The sequence below is a fragment of the Podarcis bocagei genome (assembly GCF_964188305.1).
Source record: "Podarcis bocagei genome assembly, chromosome: 1".
In the NCBI taxonomy this organism is placed as follows: Eukaryota; Metazoa; Chordata; class Lepidosauria; order Squamata; family Lacertidae; genus Podarcis; species Podarcis bocagei.
The window spans coordinates 61,585,410-61,607,795 of record NC_138125.1 but is presented as its reverse complement, the minus strand read 5'-3'; the positions used below and the strand labels follow the sequence as shown (position 1 = coordinate 61,607,795).

The 22,386-nt window shown below is 42.6% G+C and overlaps 1 long non-coding RNA gene across 2 annotated transcripts; it reads right to left on the bottom strand.

Annotated features, from left to right (window-relative positions):
* On the bottom strand, positions 1-21,211 carry LOC308571822. 2 transcript variants are annotated; one of them, XR_014001595.1, is made up of 3 exons: positions 20,808-21,211; positions 4,855-4,980; positions 1-95 (listed from the first exon to the last, which is right to left on the bottom strand). It is a non-coding gene; the product is annotated as an uncharacterized lncRNA (long non-coding RNA). The 2 variants fall into 2 exon arrangements; XR_014001596.1 differs by lacking the exon at positions 1-95 and adding an exon at positions 3,192-3,240.
* Between the last annotated feature and the right edge of the window lie 1,175 nt (positions 21,212-22,386).

The window sequence follows — 22,386 nt, the reverse complement described above, 5'->3', positions numbered from 1 at the left end:
GGCGTTTCTTGTCTCTGCTCTCCTCCCAATGGTCATTCCTCCTCTGGTCACCGCTATGGATGCACAACCTGTATGTCTCCAGGCACTACGGTCGTCTGCAAAGGATTCCCACACAGCAGGGTTGATGTTGCTAGCCTTCATGTCTCGGGCTTATTAACAATGTGGTTTAAAATAAAGCAGCAACACCTACAATCCATAAGTTGGAGGTAATAAAACAATCACTAGCACAATACACACATGTGAATCTGAATGTTAAAAAGCAACATTTTAAAAAAATCCAGCGTTTTATAATATAGCATCCTCCCTATGCTATTTTAATTGATTAAAAAAACCTGAGATAATAAAATGTATTTACCTGATGCCTTAGTGATAGCAAGGCAGATGCCAGGCAAGCCTCCTTAGGGAGGGCATTGCACAACTAGGGCATCTTAGAAAATCTATGTTGTCATACCCCATCTCTCTGGTGGTGGTGGTGGTAGCAGCAGCACTACTGAGAAGGGCATTCATGCTTAGGTAGGGAGAAGGCAGCCCTTGTGGTATGCCTGTCTCAAGGTGTGATGGCTTTAAAGGTCAAACCAACACTTTGAATTGACATTGAATATAATTAAAATATAATAATAATAATTTATTATTTCTACCCTGCCCATCTGGCTGGGTTTCCCCAGCCACTCTGGGCAGCTTTCAACAGAACATTAAAAACAGTATAAAACTTCAAACATTAAAAACTTCCCTAAACAGGGCTGCCTTCAGATGTCTTCTAAAAGTTGGATAGTTGTTTATTTCCTTATTTCCCTTTATCTGATGAGAGGGCGTTCCACAGGGCAGGTGCCACTACCAAGAAAGCACTCTGCCTGGTTCCCTGTAACCTCACTTCTCGCAACTGCTAAAAGGCCCTCAGCACGTGAGGACCTCAGTGTCAGGGCCAAACGATGGGAGTGGAGACACTCCTTCAGGTATACTGGACCGAGGCCATTTAGGTCAGCACCAACACTTTGAATTGTGCTCGGAAACGTACTGGGAGCCAATGTGGGTCTTTCAGGACCGGTGTTATGTGGTCTCGGCAGCCGCTCCCAGTAACCAGTCTAGCTGCTGCATTCTGGATTAGTTGCAGTTTCCAGGTCACCTTCAAAGGTAGCCCCACACAGAGCGCATTGCAGTAGTCCAAGCGACAGATAACCAGAGCATGTACCACTCTCGCAAAACAGTCCGCGGGCAGGTAGGGTCTCAGCCTGCGTACCAGATGGAGCTGGTAGACAGCTGCCCTAGACACAGAATTGACCTGCGCCTTCATGGACAGCTGTGAGTCCAAAATGACTCCCAGGCTGCGCACCTGGTCCTTCAGGGGCACAGTTGTCCCATTCAGGACCAGGGAGTCCCACCCACCCACCCTCTGTCCCCCCCAAACAGTACTTCTGTCTTGTCAGGATTCAACCTCAATCTGTTAGCCACCATCCATCCTCCAAATAAACCAACAATAATTGTAAATATCTCAAAACTGTCATGATGCGTTCCCATCTGTCCTATTCTGGCCAGACTCTCAGCTTCCAGGCAAAGTAGACTGCAACAACACAATCTACTGGTGGGGCAGCATAATAGCAAGTAAGACAGGCTCATTTCCAATAGGGTCAGGCCAGGCAGAGTTACATCTGGTAAGATCAGGTCAAGGAAGGTAAGGCAGAGTCTGTTTTGGGCAAGGCATCAGTAGTCAGGACCTTGGACAGAGCATTGTAAGAAAGCTGGCTGGAGTATTTTCACACATGGAAGAAGAGTTGTTGCATCAGTGAGCTGTTTATTCCTACTATTGGCCTTACCCTCTTGAGGTCTGTGCCCTTAAAAGGTCACTGCCTTGCTCTAGAGGAGTTGGCTCCTGCTTCATGGAAGTGGATCTGGAAGAACTTGGAGCAGAGGACAATAATGACTCAACTCCTGATTCAACTCTATTCATGTCCTCCTTTGTGCTTCAGTGTGAGTCAAGACTAGGGCACATGACACCAGCAAACAGCCTCAGGCAAATTGCAGTATTTTAAACTTCTGAACTGTCTTCAAGGGAAGCGCAATGTCTAGCACATTGCAGTCGTCTAAAAGAGCTGTCACCAGACTGTTGCCAAACTATCCCTGTCTAGTAGAGGTCCCAGTTGGAATCCCAGTCTAAGCAGGTAGAAAGCACCTTGTGCCGCTGAGGACACCTAAATCTCAATCAACAAAACCAGATCAAGAAGTATTCCCAGGTGGCAAACCTGATCTTTCAGACAGGGTTCAATCCCATCCCACAAAGGATGAATTCCTTTCCCCTTCCAAGACTGGAGAGCTATTCACCAATAGTACATCTGTTTCAGTTTCATTCACCAATAGTACATCTGTTTCAGCCCTTTATCAAGCTCAGACAATGTTCAAAATTTTCTATAACTGCACCTGATTTTCTACAAATCCACCATGGAGAAATAAAGCTGACTGCCATCAGGATGCTGGTGACACCTAACTCCAAATCCTGGGCTGACCTCCTGCAGCAGCTTCATCAATATGTGAAATACCATGGTGGTCAAGATGGAACTCAGGAAGTGCAGCTAAAAGCCCACTGCCCAGTATCATTTCCTCCTTTCTCAACACAATGCCACCAAGCTTTCATTATGGAAGGCACCTTCACTGCTGTAGACTTTTGTATTTGTACCGAAAACAGTTGTGCTCCTATTTTGTGATCTGGACATAACAATTAACTTGCAACCTGGTGACAGCATCTCTGGATTCTTAGATGGGAATAGCTATGCAGCTCTTTGGTGGGCAACCTGAAGGAACTTCAGAAACAGCTTAGTACTTGTAATTCCATTGGGTCTGGTTTCACTAGCTCCGAGTTTATGCTATGAATAATTGATTAAAATATAATTTTGCAGTTTGGTTTGGGAAAGGGGGAACAGCAGAAGCCTCGGAGCAAAGGAATTACATGCACTTTACATGCATTTGGACTCTGCTATTGAACAAAAACTGCACTTCAAGAGAGGCCTCATTACATGGGCACAATGTACATGGCCCATCTGAGATACAAGAGCAGCTTCTGTCTCAGTTCTGAATTTCACAGGGAAGTACAAACATGCATGGAGGAGAGAGTGAATCTGTGACAAATGGAACTTCAAAGAAAATGTTCATGCTGCTAACCGTCAAGGAAAAAAGAAAGAGGAGTTTGGCTCATACCTGTTTTACTGCTGCATTTTTCTGAGCCCAGATATAAGGCAACTTGCCTCGCTTCTGAGACACAATGTAATAATAACAACAAGTTAGCTTGAGATTATTATTATTATTATTATTATTATTATTCAAATAAATGCCCACTGCAGAATAACTTGACAGGCACAGTTAAGGTGGTAAGACCATTCACTGCCAACTGACTTTTCTGCACCAACAGATTAATTCTTATTGCAAATATAGTCCTGAACATTCTTGAGAATACATTTTGAGTTGGAATAAACCTATTATAGTAGATAAAACATATTAGACCTGGGGGAGGGGTGGAAGAGAGAACTAAAAGACTACATTAGATGTTGCAATAACTTCACATATTGGGGGGAAATGACGCCAAAACCCAGCTTTGGAAGTAGATTTAGGGCACAATTCAACCCTACCCTCTTCCTCTTTCATACAGAAGGGCTGAATGTAGTGACTGCATGGCAGATGGGGCAGAAGGTGGGAGTCAGGCAGATTGGCTCAGAGATCAGGTTTGGATCAGTGAAACCCATTGGCTGGCTCAGCTCCTCCCTACTCTTGGAATGCCCCATTTTGGAGCTTTCTGCTTGTGCCACCAGTGGGGATCCTGCCTGTTGCCCCCAAGCAGCCAGAGGGAAGGTAGCTGAGCCAGGAAAGCTATATGGAAGGACGTCTCCACTAAATCCACCTCTACCCAAGCCTAGCATGAGCAGGGGGTGGATTGCTCTGTTAGCGTCTGGAAATACAAAACAATCCACAAAGTACTCAACTCAGAAACAGGAGTTGCTTTAAACTTCCTAAAGGATAAATTAAAGTTTAATTTTGCCACCCCAGTCCATCATAAAGTAGACTTCCCTTGAAAGTTGTTGCCAGCCGACAGCTCCCACTAAAGTCACCTGTGGCAAGGGAGTAGGACTGATCAACCCATGATAATGTGGCCCAGGAATTTGGGTCAAGCAGAAAATAATTTAATTAATTATTTGCATGTTGGGGGAAAAGGCTTGGAGTGAGTTATTCCACTGATATTAGAAGTTCAAAAGTGCAATTCCCTAAATTGGCACAATTTATCACATTAGGCTCAAAGAAATTAAGCTTGTGGGCTTGATGGTGTCTCTCTTAGTTTTGAACACACAATTATAGTCAAGGTCCTTTATCGCCATACTGCCATTTAGCTGATACATTGATTGTCAAATAGTGTATCCTGCTGTAGGAAATTGTTGTCAACACTTCCAGTATCTGACATATATTTTGCTATTAGGGCTTTTGGCCTTCGTGGCTTTGTATTCATGGATGTTTTTCTGACACTTCAGATAATGCAAGGCAGTCTATCATGCCTGGAACAAGTGAGCTATTTTGGTTACTTAGACCTAGGAGAATAAAGTAAGGGCTAAGCTGAAAATCCAGTTTTTTCAAAGACCCAGGTCTATAAAATTGAAATGGGAAACATTAAAGACTCCTTGTTTGAGGTTCCTTTAAGAGGGAGGCTAGGATATATTTCATCTCTTGCTTGGTTTATCCATTATTGCCCACCCTGACTGAAGTACAAACTCTTGAGACTGAGGGGGCTTTCTGTTGGCCTCTTTATTTAGCATTTATTCTGATTTGTTTGCAGGGCGGTTAGATGATGTGGCATCAAATGAATCATTACCCCACATTTACCTGTACATTTGCTCATCACTTTTCTTGAAAGTCCAGAAAGTCTTATTTTTTAGCTTTGTTGCACAACCTGAATTTGCCAGGATGTGATTGAATCCCACCCCAAAATAGCAACAGTCTGCATGTGCCCTGAAACAGAGAGATGAGAAACATCTGAACCCACCATTCAATTAGTCCCTTTCTGCTTTGTTCCTTCCCCCATTGTTCTCCCTGTGATTGGATAATCCTTAATGCTGTTATTTCTTATGGATTTCATAAGCATATATTTTTCTGCATTTTAGAATTTTTATCTCACCACAACTGACATTTTAAAAAAAAAAGTTTTCTCAAGGTATGTTGGTCTTCTTGCGAAATACAGATATATAGTCATCACAGCAGCACAATCCCTCTTCAGTCTTTGCAGAAGCAAAAGTCAGGGGTATAATGGGACCCATGCAGCTGATCCAAAGAGATGTGGCTTTTTGATAGCAGTTCTGCCTCCCTTTCCACTCCTATCCAGCTCTATTTTCCATCATGAAAAAGAGCCAGTGTGGTGTAGTGGTTAAGAGTGGTGGGCTCATAATGTGGTGAACCGGGTTCGCGTTCCCACTCCTCCACATGCAGCTGCTGGGTGACCTTGGGCTAGTCACACTTCTCTGAAGTCTCTCAGCCTCACTCACCTCACAGAGTGTTTGTTGTGGGGGAGGAAGGGAAAGGAGATTGTTAGCTGCTTTGAGACTCCTTAGGGCAGTGATAAAGCGGGATATCAAAACCAAATTCTGCTTCTGGTTTGCAATGCTGGGGTAACTGTGACAGCCACTGCACTAATAATGGCAGAGATGGCTCGGCCCAAAACACTGGGCCAAGGACACAAGTTGCCTCCTTTTGACCGAGTTGAAGTCATTATATTTGGTCATATGAATGTTGAAAGACTCAAGACAGACAAAAGAAACTACTTCTTCATGCAGCACAGAGTTAAATTATAGAACCCACAGATGGCTTTAAAAGAGGATTAGACAATTTCAGGGAGGATAAGGCTATCAGTAGCTACTAGCTATGATGGCTGTGCTCTGCATCCACAGTTGAAAGCAGCAATGCTTCCGAATACCAGTTTCTGGAAACCACAAATCCTGTTTGTGGGTTTCCCACAAGCATCTGGTTGGCCACAGTTTCTTCTTATGTCCTCATGTGGCAGCACATCAGTACAACTGACTCAACTGCATTTTTATACTACAGTATAGTCTAAGAACAAAAGCTTTGCAGAGCATGCATGGAAAATCTCCTGGTTTTCTGGTCCTCTGAAATGGACCAGTCCCTCAGATTCTCAATTTCACCCATGTGCATCAGTAAATGTTTCCTCGTAAGTGATTTGGGAGCCAAGGCATCAGAGACCTGAAGTCAACATGCTTAAGAATGTTTTGACTGGGTTTTGACCGGGTTTGCAACCTCAAAATGGAAAACACAATAAAATTTTTATTCCCGAAACTCAAGCCACCATGACCTGACAAACATTGTATTCACCTAATAGCTTCCATCAATCCGCGCTGTTTTCAAATTAGCCTCTGTGACCTTTTCCATTCCTGAATGCTGTTGCAACTGTAGGGCAACATCCTGCAAATTTGCTGTCCAAGTCCATGGAAACAATGTTTATTGAATTACACTGGCTTTTGCACTGGGAAAGAATGAATCAGCTGAACTGCAGAATGATTTTTGTGTCTGCTAATACAAGACCTATAATTAAAATAATCTTGTTATCTTCTATGCAGTTGATTTTTAAATAAGTATATATTCATTTTGAATATATCTCTTATCACTTTGAAACATCTGCATGTGGCCCTCAGCAAGCAGTTATATCCCAAAATCTTGTGAATGATTTTAACTTCACAAAATATTAAAATATCAGGAGGGGTCTGTGTGGTTATAATGCCCTTCATACAGTACTGATCTGATACTAAAGCTTGATAAAGATGGAAAATTAACCTTTTGATTATTTTATTGGAAATCTGGCCGTTATGTATTTTTTTCTCCAAAAACAGTAAATCATATGCTTAAGTAGGCAGCATAGCACTTGAGTTACAAATTCTGATTTAGAAATAACTGAAATCTGAAGTTTGTTTTCCCTCCCCTCTCCCTTGTGAATTTTATTCCAAAACAAAGCATAACAAAGCCATGGCTATAAGGAAAGCAGAAACCACAATTTTCTGGAAATCACGATTTCTATTCTGAAATCTTTCTAGTTTATAATCCCAGATACGTTTAGTCATTGGTGAGGGAAATGCACTCCAAACATGTTCAGGAAGAGCCTGTTATTATTCTACATCTACCACAACAGAGCCCTGGCATTTGTAACAGATTCCTGGACATAGCCCTAGGGACTCCTGGCCGAAAACCCCCAGAGAAGTCACTTAATACCTAAAATGGTATAACGTGTACAATAAAGCAAAAGGCATGAGATTCATTGCTTTCACTTTAGCTTAGATTGATAGGCTGCACCTTTTTGCCTGCTGCGTCGTGTATGAGAGAATGTGCAAGAGTATGATGAGTGAGTTAGCTGAGGAAGACTATTGTGCCTATTGACCTGAGACAGTCTCCTGGAAATAATCTAACAGCAGGGAGCAGAGAATCCTTTTTAAAATCAATAGAGCAAGAAAACGCTGTTGACTAAGTGTCTGTGTGTCTGTGTGTGTGTGTGTGTGTGTGTGTGTGTGTGTGTGTGTGTTTAAAGGAAGGTGTGGAGGGGAGGTAAGGAACAAACAAGGAAGAGCTTTCCTTTAATGCTAACGTTAATAATTCCTCTGATCTATCCCTTTTTACACTATTTCTGCTGGTAAGAAACAGTTATCCTGAAAAAGGCATTCGTATATTCCCAGGCTCTATAAGGTGAACTATTTGACTACCTAAGAGCAGAGCATTCTTAGCCTGCCATAATACAGCACAAACACTTGTTCCTGCTATGTAGGCAAGGTATAACCCTTCCCAAAATGAACACAGATAGTTTTATGGAGTAGTTTTCTACCTCAAGGTGACTTCCAATTTATCTTCAGGTTGTCGAATGTCTCAGACAAGGCCACACATGCTGAAGCAAGAGAAGAGTACTTTAATCTGCTTCCAGGAATCAGCATTTGTTTGAAAACCATATGGAACATTCCCCCTCCCCAGTACTTTAAGTCTTGAAGAGAAACTCAGAAACAGGCATAAACTGGTTGAGGAGGTTTTTTTCTCCACCCCTAGCCAAACTCAAACGTGTGTCAGATTGGTCATGCATCCCAGAAATGAAGCTATGTGTGGTATGTCACAAGAACACTAATCATTTCTGGATCAGCTTCCACTTGAAAAACTGCATGGGATCTTTCTTTTACCCCAATATGTGGAGCAAGAAACCAAGAACCAATAGATTTCATGAGACGTGTTTTGCCCTGGTGTCTTTTCCAATTTGTGTTCTGTAAGCAAATGGATGAAAATTTGGGGACTTTGTTTTCAACCATTGTGCAGGGACTACATCCTAGAAGGGCTACTTTAGTGTCAGTTCTGCAGTGAAATGGGACCCCAGGGTGTATTTCAACCCCATTCTGCTTGTGCATCAAACTTACATGCACGGGAGCAAAGCATAGCCAGGGTACGGGCTCTGTTGCCATCCTCACTGACTTTGAATTCATGGAGGGTGAAGACCTAAAGCAGGGAGGCTCCCTGTGAGATTTAGGACCCTACATAATTGGGGTTCTATATTGTATGAGGAAGCTATGTGGATACAGCAGGCTCCCAAATTCCCAACTTCGCCCTGTGAATTGGAGGGCAATAGGGTTATGATGCTCAATGCACCCATTCCTGCTCTCTCTTCTCATGCGTAAATTTAACATATGAGGAAGTTCCAAAATAAGGGGCAGTTGGGTAGGAAACCTATGCCAAAGTCCTATAGAGTTATCTATATAGGTGCAGCTGAATCCAGCTTCAGGAAAGGCATAGTGATTATTTTGGTACATATACATGCAGAAGAGCAACATGAAATTACAGTAAGAGGCGAATAAACTCTTCTGCTACATGACTACACTGAGTATTCAGTGTTTAAGCTATCGTCCCCACAGTACTACAGAATGTAGAGTTAGTGCTAACAATGGTTGTTACAAGTAAGGTTTATCTTCTTTTATGGCTTTAACCTTGTATACCACTCTGGTATTGTGAAATGGTCGGTGGTTTATAAATATAAACAGTAAATCAAATCAAATAAATAGCACATTTTCTAAAGAAAGTTTTAATTCAAATGAAAACTATGTGCTAAAAATCTGGCCATTTCCAACAATCTGTATATGGTCAAATAACTTCAAAATGTCAGTAGCTTAAAAGTGTGTGTGTGTGGAACTTTAAATATAAAACACAAAAAACAAGTACAAAAATGAACCCAAAGGTTAATATATTCAGATAGCTGTAAGTGCATGAAACAGATGATTTGAACAGAAGTGCCTCTTCATACATAACTCCAGTGTCACTAACATAAAGCTATAATCTTCTTTTTTTCCTGTGTTCTGACTATTATTGAAGTGCTAAGTGTCAGGTGGGAAGGTGTAATGCAAGAATCTTCACTGGAGTGGAAATTGCTCATCTTATGATATGTAGTAGTGTAACAAACAATGGAAGTTTTCGTCACTGATTTCAACTGATCCTCCATTTATTGCTGCTTTGACAGCCTTTTAAGGAGATGGACTGTGAAATGAAATCTCACTTTCACACTCTTGCTAATAGACTAGGAGTGCCTTTTCCCATCAGAAATGGCAGTTTCAGTGCCATAAAGGAAGGTTAGATGGAGGTCCTACAATGACAATTATTGAGAAAGTAGTGGTCGCTTGTGTTTCAGCTCCTTTAGTTTAGTATCTGGCTGCCTCAAACTGTGTTATAGAAAGTTTACTATTTGAGGACACTTAGTTCCTTGAGTCTTCTCAGAACAAACAATGTGGCTGGTAATTTTCTCCAGAGTTAGCCTTCAGCATTTTGGCTCCTTGGACCCAAGGCCAGCCCAAGCCATGTTGCTATCTGAAGTAGAGCATCCACATGCACAAAACAACATAGTATCCAATGCCTGAGAAATTATTTTGCCACCCAAAGCAGAAAATCCCACTGGCACCTCTCCCACTCCCTTGATTAAAAAAAAATGGGTGAATATATTTAATAAACTATCTGCTGCCCTTTCATGACACCCAAAAACCAGCCACCTGAAACAGCCACCTTATTTTGCCAGTAGATGGGGAAAGCCCTATTAAATGATAGAATATTGAGCCCAGCCTGGCCTAGTAGTCTGCCAAGACTCAACATGGTTTCCATCGCTCATCTAGTCATCCAACCATCCTTATCTGGCATAAGGCAAATTAAGGAAAAAGGCATTAGTAGGATTCAAGATTCTTGTGGAAGTCTAATGAAAAAAGAAATATAGTCCACTCGCCCAAAGTAGCATCAATCAGCACAAAGGCAACAACCACTCACATAATCAGTCATGTTGTATTGGCTAATAGAGATGGAGGGATGGTTAGCATGCTGCTCCCTGTTTCTGCAGAAACATTGCGCTGGGAGGAACTAGGGAGAAGCTTGTAGCTTTATGGACAATGATTTGCATTGTAAAGAGATCTTCAGCCCATTGTGAGAGAACCATGGGTTTGGAATTAATTACTGCTTGGGAGGAATTGTTTTATTTGTCTGAAAAGCTCCTGCCAATTCATGACTTCTAATTCTGCATAAATATATAAAGCTGCATGCAGTGTTGGTTCTGCCTCCACCTTTCATCAGACTGCTGACTTTTATGTACAAGTTAATTGTGCGTCTCTTAAAGTCCATTTATAGTACTCATATTAGAGCAGCTATCCATATTCCTTTACTCAGTACTTACTCCACTGTCTTCAGTTTCTGAGAGCTCTGATCACAGAACTCTGTGACTACTATTGCCCTTCTTAAGTCTACATAGAATTTTCACTCTGGCTTAATTAACATGGAATAACTACCACCTTTGGTTTTATATTCATAATCACAAATGTGGACCAGACTTTTATTCAGTCATGTAAGCCCATAATAGTCATTGGCTTTCATCATCCTTGTTGACTTTCAGATATGAGCTGTACCATTCCTCCGATTCCAACATTTAGTTCTGCGCTGATTACCTATTGACACTTGAACACAACTGCAGCTTCATCTCCCAGTGAAGACATACTCTGGCATGGGAAATAACCCCACTAATTGGGAAACGGCTAGGAGCTGTGCTTGCCTGTTATGCTGAGACTTAGATCCCAATCATTTGGAGAAGGCTTTCATAGCATCAGAAGCCATATGCCATAAATAAAGTGCCCAAGACTCTTCATCTAAGCCAAGTATCATAAACCTGTAGTCCTCCAGATGTTTTTAGAATACAATAATATATAATAATAATAATAATAATAATAATAATAATAATAATAATAATAATAATTTTATACTCCACACATCTGGCTGGGTTTCCCCAGCCACTCTGGGCGGCCTCCAACAAAATATTAAAATACAGTAGTATATTAAACATTAAAAGCTTCCCTAAACAGGGATGCCTTCAGATGTCTTCTAAAAGTCTGGTAGTTGTTTTTATCTTTGACATCTGGTGGGAGGGTGTTCCACAGGGCGGGTGTCACTACCGAGAAGGCCCTCTGTCTGGTTCCCTGTAACCTCACTTCTCGCAATGAAGGAACCGCCAGAAGGCCCTCGGCGCTGGACCTCAGTGTCCGGGCGGAATGATGGGGGTGGAGACGCTCCGTCGGGTATCCTGGACCAAGGCTGTTTAGGACTTTAAAGGTCAGCACCATCACTTTGAATTGTGCTCAGAAATGTACTGGAAGCCAATGTAGGTCTTTCAAGACCAGTGTTATGTGGTCTCGGTGGCCACTCCCAGTCACCAGTCTAGCTGCTGCATTCTGGATTAGTTGCAGTTTCTGGGTCACCTTCAAAGGTAGCCCCACATAGAGCACATTGCAGTAGTCAAAGCAAGAGATAACTAGAGCACGCACCACTCTGGCGAGACAATACGTGGGCAGGTACGGTCTCAGCCTGCGTACCAGATGGAGCTGATAAACAGCTGCCCTGGATACAGAATTGACCTGCACCTCCATGGACAGCTGTGAGTCCAAAATGACTCCCAGGCTGCGCACCTGCTCCTTCAGGGGCACAGTTGTCCCATTCAGGACCAGGGAGTCCTCCACACCTGCCCACCCTTTCCCCCCAAAACAGTACTTCTGTCTTTTCAGGATCCAACCTCAATCTGTTAACCGCCATCCATCCTCCAACCGCCTCCAGACATTCACACAAGACTTTCACTGGTTCTGATTTGAAAGAGAGGTAGAGCTGGGTATCATCCGCATACTGATGAACACCCAGCCCAAACCCCCTGATATTATCTGCCTAAATTATAATACAGCATAGAAATGATCCATGAATAGAAAAAACCACCCTTGATGCTCAGCAGCTCTCAAAGCAGACAGGGTGACTTCAGTAATATTTAAACCCAGCCATCTGTGTGACACACCCACCATCCTGAAAGTGATGAGGCTGGTATTTGTGCGGTACCTCCTTGCCCAAACTCACATTGTTTCCTAGCAGAAGCAGTTGGAACAGAACTGTGACACTGTCAGATAGAAGGAAAGAGAATGCAGCCAAGGGTGGATCATTGGACTCCCCAACAAGAAGCTCTCCAGCTCTTGCCAGGGACACCCTCTCCCCAGTATTTCTTCAAAGTCTTGTGGTTCTTCACTTGTAAGCTACATATGGCTGTTCAGCACAGAAGACACTGGGTTGTGTTTTATCAAGCAATTTTAGCTCTTCAATCTGTAAATTCAGCCAGAGTAATTTTTATAATATGAGCAAGCCAAAGGAATAATAAAAGCAAATGCAGCCCTGTCTGCTCTGGCAGCAGTAATCAATCAGTATTACAGAAGCAGAAAATTGCAAAGAACTTCAGACCTGAAGCCACCCATTACTGACTCAAACATGGTTACCTACAATCTGGAGGAACAGCTTTCTCCATTTCACCCAGGATGGATCATAATTGCAGGCCAGGAGGTTATATATTCTTTGTCTACCTACGTTTGCTTATGCTAAGAATTTAGTCATTTCCTCCCCCACTTCTCTCTCTCTCTCTCTCTCTCTCTCTCTCTCTCTCTCTCTCTTTCACGCACACACATGCACCTTAATCCAAAGGAAAGCAAAATGCTGAATGTATTTCCAGGCCAATGAAATTCACTCTACATTTTCTATAATTAATCCTGCTGAGAAACTCATTTTGAAAGCAGGATTTTTTTCTCTCTCGAAGAGACAGGAAAACAGATTAATTCCTTGGCAACAAAATTCTAATTAATTGAAAAAGTGGCCCTATACTTTGCTTCTTTTGCTGTTGAAATTATATTACTGATGCTATGTAGAAAATCAGGTGGTTCTTCCTCTTTAATTATAGAAGTAAGAATTAGGGTTATTATTGACTCTGTACAAGTGTTTATCTTGCTCCATGGCTCACTGATTACTAGACTAAATGATTTGGAAAGAGCATGAGGACTCTCTGTAAACATTGCACAAGCAGTGATTATCTCCTAACTGATAGGCTGCCAATCATCTAGTAAAACAGCCGAGTTTTAATTTATCATCACATTTCTTCCCCTCAGCTTTGTCTGCAGCCTCAATAATGCAGAAAGAAAAGGACAGAAGTCCTTTTAAACATATCTGATCTTCATGAAAACCACCTTTGTCTCATTTAAACATATTCACAAATCTTTGCTCGTTCTTAACTATGTTGACTTTCTAATATTAATTCATGAATTGCAACACTTTGTTCTATCCTGTTTAAATAAGTACTCCCTCCCTCCCAATAAGATGGGCACGATCCTGTTGTTTGAGTTTTAATTTAGAGGCAAGCAAAATCCTATTTTTTATACATTGTAGTGGATGCCAGAAATTAGGTGAAACCATGACCATTAATATGCGAATAGTGACAATTCTAAATTAATTTTGTGAATGCCTGAAGCTGTGGATGGGTGGATAAACACACACACACACACACACACACACACACACACACACACTATTTCCCTCTCAGTATTCAGTGAATACAGTGGTACCTTGGGTTACAGACGCTTCAGGTTACAAACTCCGCTGACCCAGAAATAATACCTCGGGTTAAGAACTTTGCTTCAGGATGAGAACAGAAATTGTGCAGCAGTGGCAGGAGGCCCCATTAGCTAAAGTAGTACCTCGGGTTAAGAACAGTTTCAGGTTAAGAACAGACCTCCAGAACGAATTAGGTTCTTAACCCGAGGTACCACTGTACTGACAATCACAATTAGGTGACTGTCAGCATTCACCAGTGTATTTCTAAATTGTCAGACATTTACCCCCAAAAAATCTAAGATTGTCAGTACTCCCTTGCAAATGCTTATGTACTATTGAATGTTAGGGTCAAACTAGTTGTGATGTGGGGCTGCATTTTAGAGCTGCCCACATCATTTTCTTTCTGAAACTGTAGCTGTGCAGTAGGGGCTATTTGGTTTGGAACCACAGTGTCAGAAGAAAGTGAATTTTAAATAATAATAATAATTTATTATTTGTACCCCGCCCATCTGGCTGGGTTTCCCCAGCCACTCTGGGCGGCTTCCAACAAAGATGAAAAATACACTAAAATGTCACATATTAAAAACTTCCCTGAACAGGGCTGCCTTCAGATGTCTTCTGAATGTCAGGTAGTTGTTTATTGCTTTGACATCTGATGGGAGGGCGTTCCACAGGGCGGGCGCCACTACCAAGAAGGCCCTCTGCCTGGTTCCCTGTAACTTGGCCTCTCGCAGTGAGGGAACCGCCAGAAGGCCCTCGGAGCTGGACCTCAGTGTCCGGGCAGAACGATGGGGGAGGAGACGCTCCTTCAGATATACTAGACCGAGGCCGTTTTTAAACCTTTGCTTCCATGCCACGACCCCAAGCCAAATCACTCTCCCACTTCTCTAGCTCCTATTAGTTGCAAAAGCGATAGCTAGAGTGGGTAACAGCCTGGTTTCACCTGGAAGGGAGTTGCATAGGTGATGTGCTATGTCAAACTTACTTGGAAGAAGGCTCTCCCTATTCCAGGTAACAAGTTCAGAAATACCTAAAGGCTAATAACTGGAGCTGGCTAATGGAAGAAATGACAGACTCAGTTTCAGGACTGGGGAGAGCTCCCAGGGAAAAGCAGATGTTGATTCAACAATCCAGCATTTAATAGAGTTACTGTACCCTATCATAAAACTTGCCAGCAAACTTGATGAGAATGTAAAGGCATAACTTCCTTTTTTGTCTTCTGTTTTTTTCCCTTTGGGTGATATGTGGTCTGACCCCCCTTGTATTCAGGATCTGGTAGCTTGTCCTGCTGTTCAAAGAGCTTCTGAAAGCTGTGTAGATGACCCTGGCATGAAGTCAAACTGCAATGAGTTACTAAAATAGTGTCCTGGGTTACCACAGAAATGAGTGCATGGTAAAATGTTATCTATTAAGAATGGTTAAGCTTGAAACATAAAGGATTTGTGTTTTCTCCTTTTCCATTCCCTGATTTTAGCAAGCTAGTGACAAAAAGAAAAAAGCTCTCAGATCAGCCTAGATTTTGATTAACAAGGCATAAAAAACCACCCATCCTGGTTTTGCTTCTCTCAAGTTCAAGACAATAATTTGGGTAGACGTAGGCAACTGACAGTCATGACAACTAAGCATATTAGTGGGACATGCTCTCAAATTTCCCAAGGGTGGTTGGGACAGTGAGAAGCTCAGTGATTAACATATTGTTTGAAGTCATTTCATGCTCATACAAGATCTGTTGGGCAGGTTTGTAAAACAAATGAGTTATTTATAAGGATAAGACCAGGCCAGATATTATATGTGCTAGAAAAAGCTGCTACATTCGAGATCTGGATTTTAGGGATACGTTTAATATCTGGCTATCTCTTGAAAAAGAGCTAGCCAGAACATACAAACGTATCTAATCCAGTTTTTTTCCAGCATCTTTTATTTGTAAAGGTAAAGGTAAAGGGACCCCTGACCATTAGGTCCAGTCGTGGCCGACTCTGGGGTTGCGGTGCTCATCTCGCTTTATTGGCAGAAGGAGCTGGCGTACAGCTTCTGGGTCATGTAGCCAGCATGACTAAGCCGCTTCTGGAGAACCAGAGCAGCGCACGTAAATGCCGTTTACCTTCCCGCCGGAGTGGTACCTATTTATCTACTTGCACTTTGACGTGCTTTCAAACTGCTAGGTTGGCAGGAGCAGGGACCGAGCAACAGGAGCTCACCCCGTCGCGGGGATTCGAAACGCTGACTTTCTGATCGGCAAGTCTTAGGCTCTGTGGTTTAACCCACAGAGCCACCTGCCTCCCACTTTTATCCATACCTGAGGCAATAAGACTTAACAATTCCATTCTTTTCCCAATGGGGCCTGTTTTTTAAATCTAAACTTGTACAGTACTTTTTATTGTACATTGGTACCTCGGGTTAAGAACTTAATTCGTTCTGGAGGTCTGTTCTTAACCTGAAGCACCACTTTAGCTAATGGGGTCTCCTGCTGCTGCTGTGCTGCCGTTGCACGATTTCTGTTCTCATCCTGAAGCAAAGTTCTTAACCCAAGGTAATATTTCTGGGTTAGCGGAGTCTGTAACTTGAAGCGTATGTAACCCAAGGTACCACTGTATAAGAATTGACACCGGGACTGGGCTGGGGAAGAATATTCCCAGGTAGCTAAACTTAACAATACATATCCCCAGAAATCAGCACCAGTAGCAGATATAGAAATGTAGGACTCTTGACTAAAATTTGAAACCCTATCTCCTCCCTTATTTAATGAAGAACACAATAGGCACAGGCCTCCAAAACTAATTCAGGACAAAACTACACATAAAAAACAGAGCTACTGCCAAATATGTCTGGTCTGTGTCAATTTCTCTCCCAACCCACTTCCTAGTAATGTGTAGCACTACTATCCTGATGGCACTTCCTCTGATGTGCATTTCCATGTTAAAGGGAAGGAGGAAAAAACCAAGGACCTTAGCAGAGTAGAAAAGCATGTAACAGAGGTCAAAGGAAAGGAAGGTGTTCTCTGCTGGAGCTATACTCCATGTTTCCAGCAGAGAACACCTTCCTTTCCTTACCCAGTCAATTCAACACTTTTGCATCTGCCATTGGCCCAGGGAACAAGAGCTGCTGGGTCACTTACAGTACCTCTATCCCAGAAAGATCACCAGCAAGTAAGGAGTATCAGCCTGGTTCCAACTGAATATAAATGCCAGTTAACATCTCACCACTTAGTTCTGGCATTGCTAAACTCAACTTCCTCCACCCCCTTGTCTTGTGTGCCTTGTCTTTGAATTGGTAAGTAGGGCCTTTCGCTCTCGCTCCCCCTTTTCTGATGGTGAGTGAGACAAAAATATAAACTAACAAAGCACACTTTATAGTTACATTCTTCAGATGGGGGCTTACTTTGCAAATGGGTCATTGAGATACTACAAAAAGGTCGCAAGGGACAGGGTGTTGTGTCTTTACTTGGAATGGTTAAATGGGTGTGTGCAGACTATGGACTGATGCTATGTCAATGCCAAAATCTTGTGGATACTGCAAAAAAAAACCCTCAACTTGTATGGATGAGGAGCACCAATTCCACAATAAGCACCTGTCTGAAAGCACTCATGTAGCCAATAGTGCAATAATATGGATGGAGATTTGGAAGCACTGCATCCTTGGCTGCACACAGTGGCCTCATTCCAGAAAATAATAAGTAAGTCACTGCTGTGATGGACCTTCATGTGTGAACCAGCCCACAGAGTACAAAACTAATCTTGTGTGTATAGTGGAAAGCGTAATGAATTACTGCCCAATCCAACTTTAAACTGGCACACCAATATCAAATTCAACCACTCTCTGTTCTGACAGTGATTGAAGATTTACACCCCGACCCTTTCCTTTAGATATGGCAATACATTGAGGTGATACATTCTGGTTTTTTAGCTTCACAATGAAAAGCTGCTTTTTACTTGAAAGGACGCAGTGAGCTGTTCTCAGAACAAATGGCCCTTGAAAAGGTGCCAGGATGATTGTTAGCACTATCTATTATACCTCATATTGTGAGCCTGGTATGCCGAGTGTCTCTCCACCCCCTGTCATTTTAATGGACAACTCTCTATTGTGGCTAAACAAATGTCAGTGCCTTTAGGGGGAACTGCAGCAATCTTTTCCGAATGATGTGCACCTGACTGACAGGGAAGGATTCGTGAGGTTGGGAGCTAGACATAAATTCATATCTGAAAGCAAGACATACAACCACAATCTTCAGTAGATGCAGATTTTTACTCTGCAAATATGACTTTACAAAGAAAGGTGATTTTGGATGGCAAGGAAATAGATACTACAGAAACATTTATCTCCTTTTTTATTGTGTTGCAGCATGACAATATCCTCAAGAAATCTATTGTTCTTGGGCAAAACTACTGTAATAAACACAAAGCAGTTCATCTTGATGGGCTCGTATATAATCACTGTGAGTAGCAGCATCATTGTTCTCTGACAGTGCAGAGACAAATGCAAGCATCCTCTCAAAAGCAGGACGTTATGGGAAGAGGTACCTCTACCACATGAATGGGTTCCTGGAAAAATGTTTCATAGCTACACTATCTTTAGCATTCTGTGTGGGGCAACCCTTGAAGAGTGCCCAGGAATTGTAATTAGTACAACATGTGGCATTAAGGCTGCTGACAACAGCCTGATCATATAGGCATATTTATTAGTTGCACTGCCTCCCAATGAATTTCAGGTCGAAATCAAGGTGCTATTTCTTACTTGTAAAGCCCTAAATAGCTTGGGGTTGCCACATGGCTATCACAAGCCTCTCTTGAGTGTCTACGGTATACCAATATAATCTAGGAGCTTTTAGCACTTTGTAACTTAGCAAAGTTTCACCTCCTGTCCAACTTTCTGAAGCATGTGAATCTGACTTTTGAAGAGTTTGTAAGTAAACCATTTTTAACTTGCCAAACATGTGGGTTTTTTCTGTGCTGGGGGAAGAGGGAAACTTTGGAAGGAACTTGGAAGAGCAAATTTTAAAGGTATAAAAGCCTATATTTCCATGCTTTGCTTTGCTGCATTTTATTTATTTTTTAATCTGTGCTGGGGTTCTCTCACCAAAGAGTACTTGCTCCCAGCCTGGATCTTGGCATGCAGAAAATACTCCTTCTATATATTATTTTTCCTGGAACCAACACATTCTCCACTGCAGATATGCTACAAGGCATAATTTCAAGCTTGATCTTTTCATTGGTTGATGTAAGGTGGAGTTGGCAAAACCTATAGTTACAGACTGAAGATGGCAATAGGTGGCAGCACTGACATATGGGTAGGAGGCAGAGGTAAGAATGTAGTTTGGTCAGGAGGTGTTTGATGTTGTAAACTGAAACTGCCAAACTTGCTCATAGGAACATAGATGAAAACAAAGCAGGACTTCAGAACTAACAACTGGGCTTTGCTTAAGACTCCTACAAGGTAGGCTGGCTTCAGACTTGTTTACTCAGTCTTGGGAACAGAAGAGCTCTTTCTTAACTCTGCAAGTTAGCTCTGTTGCTTGCAATAATAAACTGAGTTTGAAGATCAATGCCTCATGGCATGCGTCATAACACGGTTCATGTCTGCAGTCTGTTACATATTCCCAATTATTATGCAGGCAGTGGTTAAAGGCTACATCCTGGACTGCGATGCTACCCAGTGTGTAGCATCCTTCTCACATGCTTGTATAAGCAAACCTTTCTTCCTTGGGAACTGCAGCAGCTTAATTATAAAAGCTCTGGTTCTTTCTCAGTCTCAAGGGGGAGGGGCTGTGGTGAAATGTGTTATCTCTATATGGAATTAAATCTGCCAGCGGATCAAGCTGTACTCTGAAGATGGCTGAAATGAAGACTGTACAGATTTCTTCCTTGGGACTGTGGTACCCTTCAAACTTGAACATTGTTCCACCAAGACCATCACTCAAGGACCAGCCACTTTAACCTACATATTGATACCACAGTCTGCAGTTTGGAAAGGATACCTTCTGCACAGGTGTTTTGTTCCTCCATCTGTCAGAGGCATCCCTTAATAATCCCCAGCTCCTGGGCTTGCTGTCATGACCCCAAAGTTCAGCAGTGATCAGGACACCTTGCCAAGAGCCTTGGATAAGATGCCAAAATGGTTTTCTTCATCTAAGCCTAATATTGCCAATCGGGAACCCATTCATCACAAAGTGCTGGGCCCCATAGAACCAGAGCCAGGACCTTTAAGGGCACCTTCTCTTGAGCCACCAAATGCCTCCCACAGTACCTAACCAGTCCAACAGCACAAGGAAAGCTCCAGGCAGAAGGCCATGGGATGAAGAAGTACCAATCTTCAGGGTTGGCCTCTTAAATGATTTTAATTCTCCAAAGCTCCCTTGAGGGTCCTTGAAGAGGTAGACTAGAGGCAGAGGCTCCAAAACCCTCAGTTCACTTCCAACCCTTCTAGGAGCAAGTTGCTCACTTGAAGCTCTCTGTGGTGCTGTGACAACTTACCTGCCTTGCTGCCATTCTGACGGACCAGAACAAGACATTTCCCACACATTTCTTATGTGTGTGGCAACCCAGTCAGATGGGTCATGTACAAATAAAAGTATTATTATCATTATCATTATTATTATTTCTCAAAGGCATGGTTCCCAGGTAGCAAGCTTACTAGCCTCTCTGCGATGTGGTACATCAAAGTTCACAAGGTATGATGGAGCTATTGATTATGCTCCTGAGACATAGGGTAGAATTCAACATAGCACTAAGTGAAGCATGCATGTGGGGAAAAAGGTCTGTTCACACAATATGGCTTCCCACCCTTTCACCCACGTCATAGCTGTCAACTTACAGATTTGAAAATAAGGGACCAGCAGCCTTGAAAATAAGGGACCAGCAGCCAAAATAAGGGACCTGCAGTCTCACCTGTTCCAGGCACTCCAGTCTTCCTGTCCTCCTGCAGTCTAGTCAAAGTCATGCTGGTAGCTTCGAGAACACTGTCCAACCAACTTTGTAACCAGAGGTTCAACTGACTAGAATCTGAATCACATGCACCACAAGGCCTATGCAGCCTCAACTTAAGATGGCTCCCCGGCCTGGCTTTGCACTGCAAGGTTTGCAGCAGCACATGCAACAAAATGGCGTCCAGCATTCAAAACCCCCTCAGCTTCCATTAACTAGCCACACACAAGGCATGCAAGCTCCACCCCCCAGTCGTTCTTAGACTTCTTATTGGGTGAGCAACACAGCCAAGCAACACAGTTGGAGCCTCCTTCCTCCCTGGCCGGCAGGGAGGGAGGGAAAGGAGCTGCTTCCTTTGAAATTTAAGGGACATCCTTTAAGGGACATTTAAGGGACATCCATCAATAAGGGACAGCAGCGGGACATGGCGCTGGAATAAGGGACTGTCCCTTCAAATAAGGGTCACTTGACAGCTATGACCCACGCGCCCCCCCAAACATGTTCTGTGGTTTCCCCCAACTCTCCAGAGCAGATTTAGGGGGTGCAGGGGGAGGTTCTGTGGCATGAGCAGCCTTCGTTCAGTGCACACAACAATCCCACCCTTTGAGCTACAAAGCAGCCTTATCATTTTGTCCCCTTTCCAGGATATGCCTCAGCAATGAATAGTAGTAATTACGCTGAAGGCTTGCATTTTTTTAGGTGTTTCAAATGTATTTATATTGGGCACTGTAAAAAATAATCAAAGGATCAAATAGCAAATTTTTCACCCAAAACTTTCTGAATGGAGCATCCAGCCATGAATTTAGATCCAAATTGAAGTCTGTTGCAGCACACAACATTCTTCTTGCCCTTGGCAGGAAGACAGTGCAATTGCCAATAATTATTGGAAGATCCCAGTGTTTGAAACTTCCATTGTTCTAGGCGCATTTTGTGACAGGGAATTTCATTAGCGCAAGCAGTTTCTGAGCTCTGGGTGCAGCACTGCACCTCAGATTTCAGATTAAAACTGCACAGTGGAAGGAAAGGAGGGCCTTTTTCTGCCTTCCCACTTCTAGCTACTCTCTGAAGACTGGAGAAGAGACCCTCTTAAGAATATTAGGAGGGTGAGCAGGGGAAGGACTAGACCATGTGAAAAATGAATATAATATTTTATCTGCAGTTCATTCATTTTCAGCTTTGTATTCTTGTTATTTAAAAAGCGCACCTAGAAATTCTGTTGTTGCACCCATAACCTAGGTTTAAAGTGCCATTTAGCTCCTAGCTTTCATATCTCAGTTTCTAACATTGGAAGATCCTACAAAATAACACGCAGTTTTCTCCATTATGTAATGACAGGTCTTTACTAAGTAACTCAATTTGTACAGACCCTGAATAGGAACCCAGCAACCCCAGTTAGTCTTACTTACAAAGTGGGCTGCAAACCTGAACCTATTACTGAGGGTCTTGTTCTAATTCTACGCATGCACTTCTAAAAAGGAAAGAAGCCACTCATGAGAGGATTTTGAGAACAGGCTTTAAAAGAATGTGTGCGAAACAAATGAAT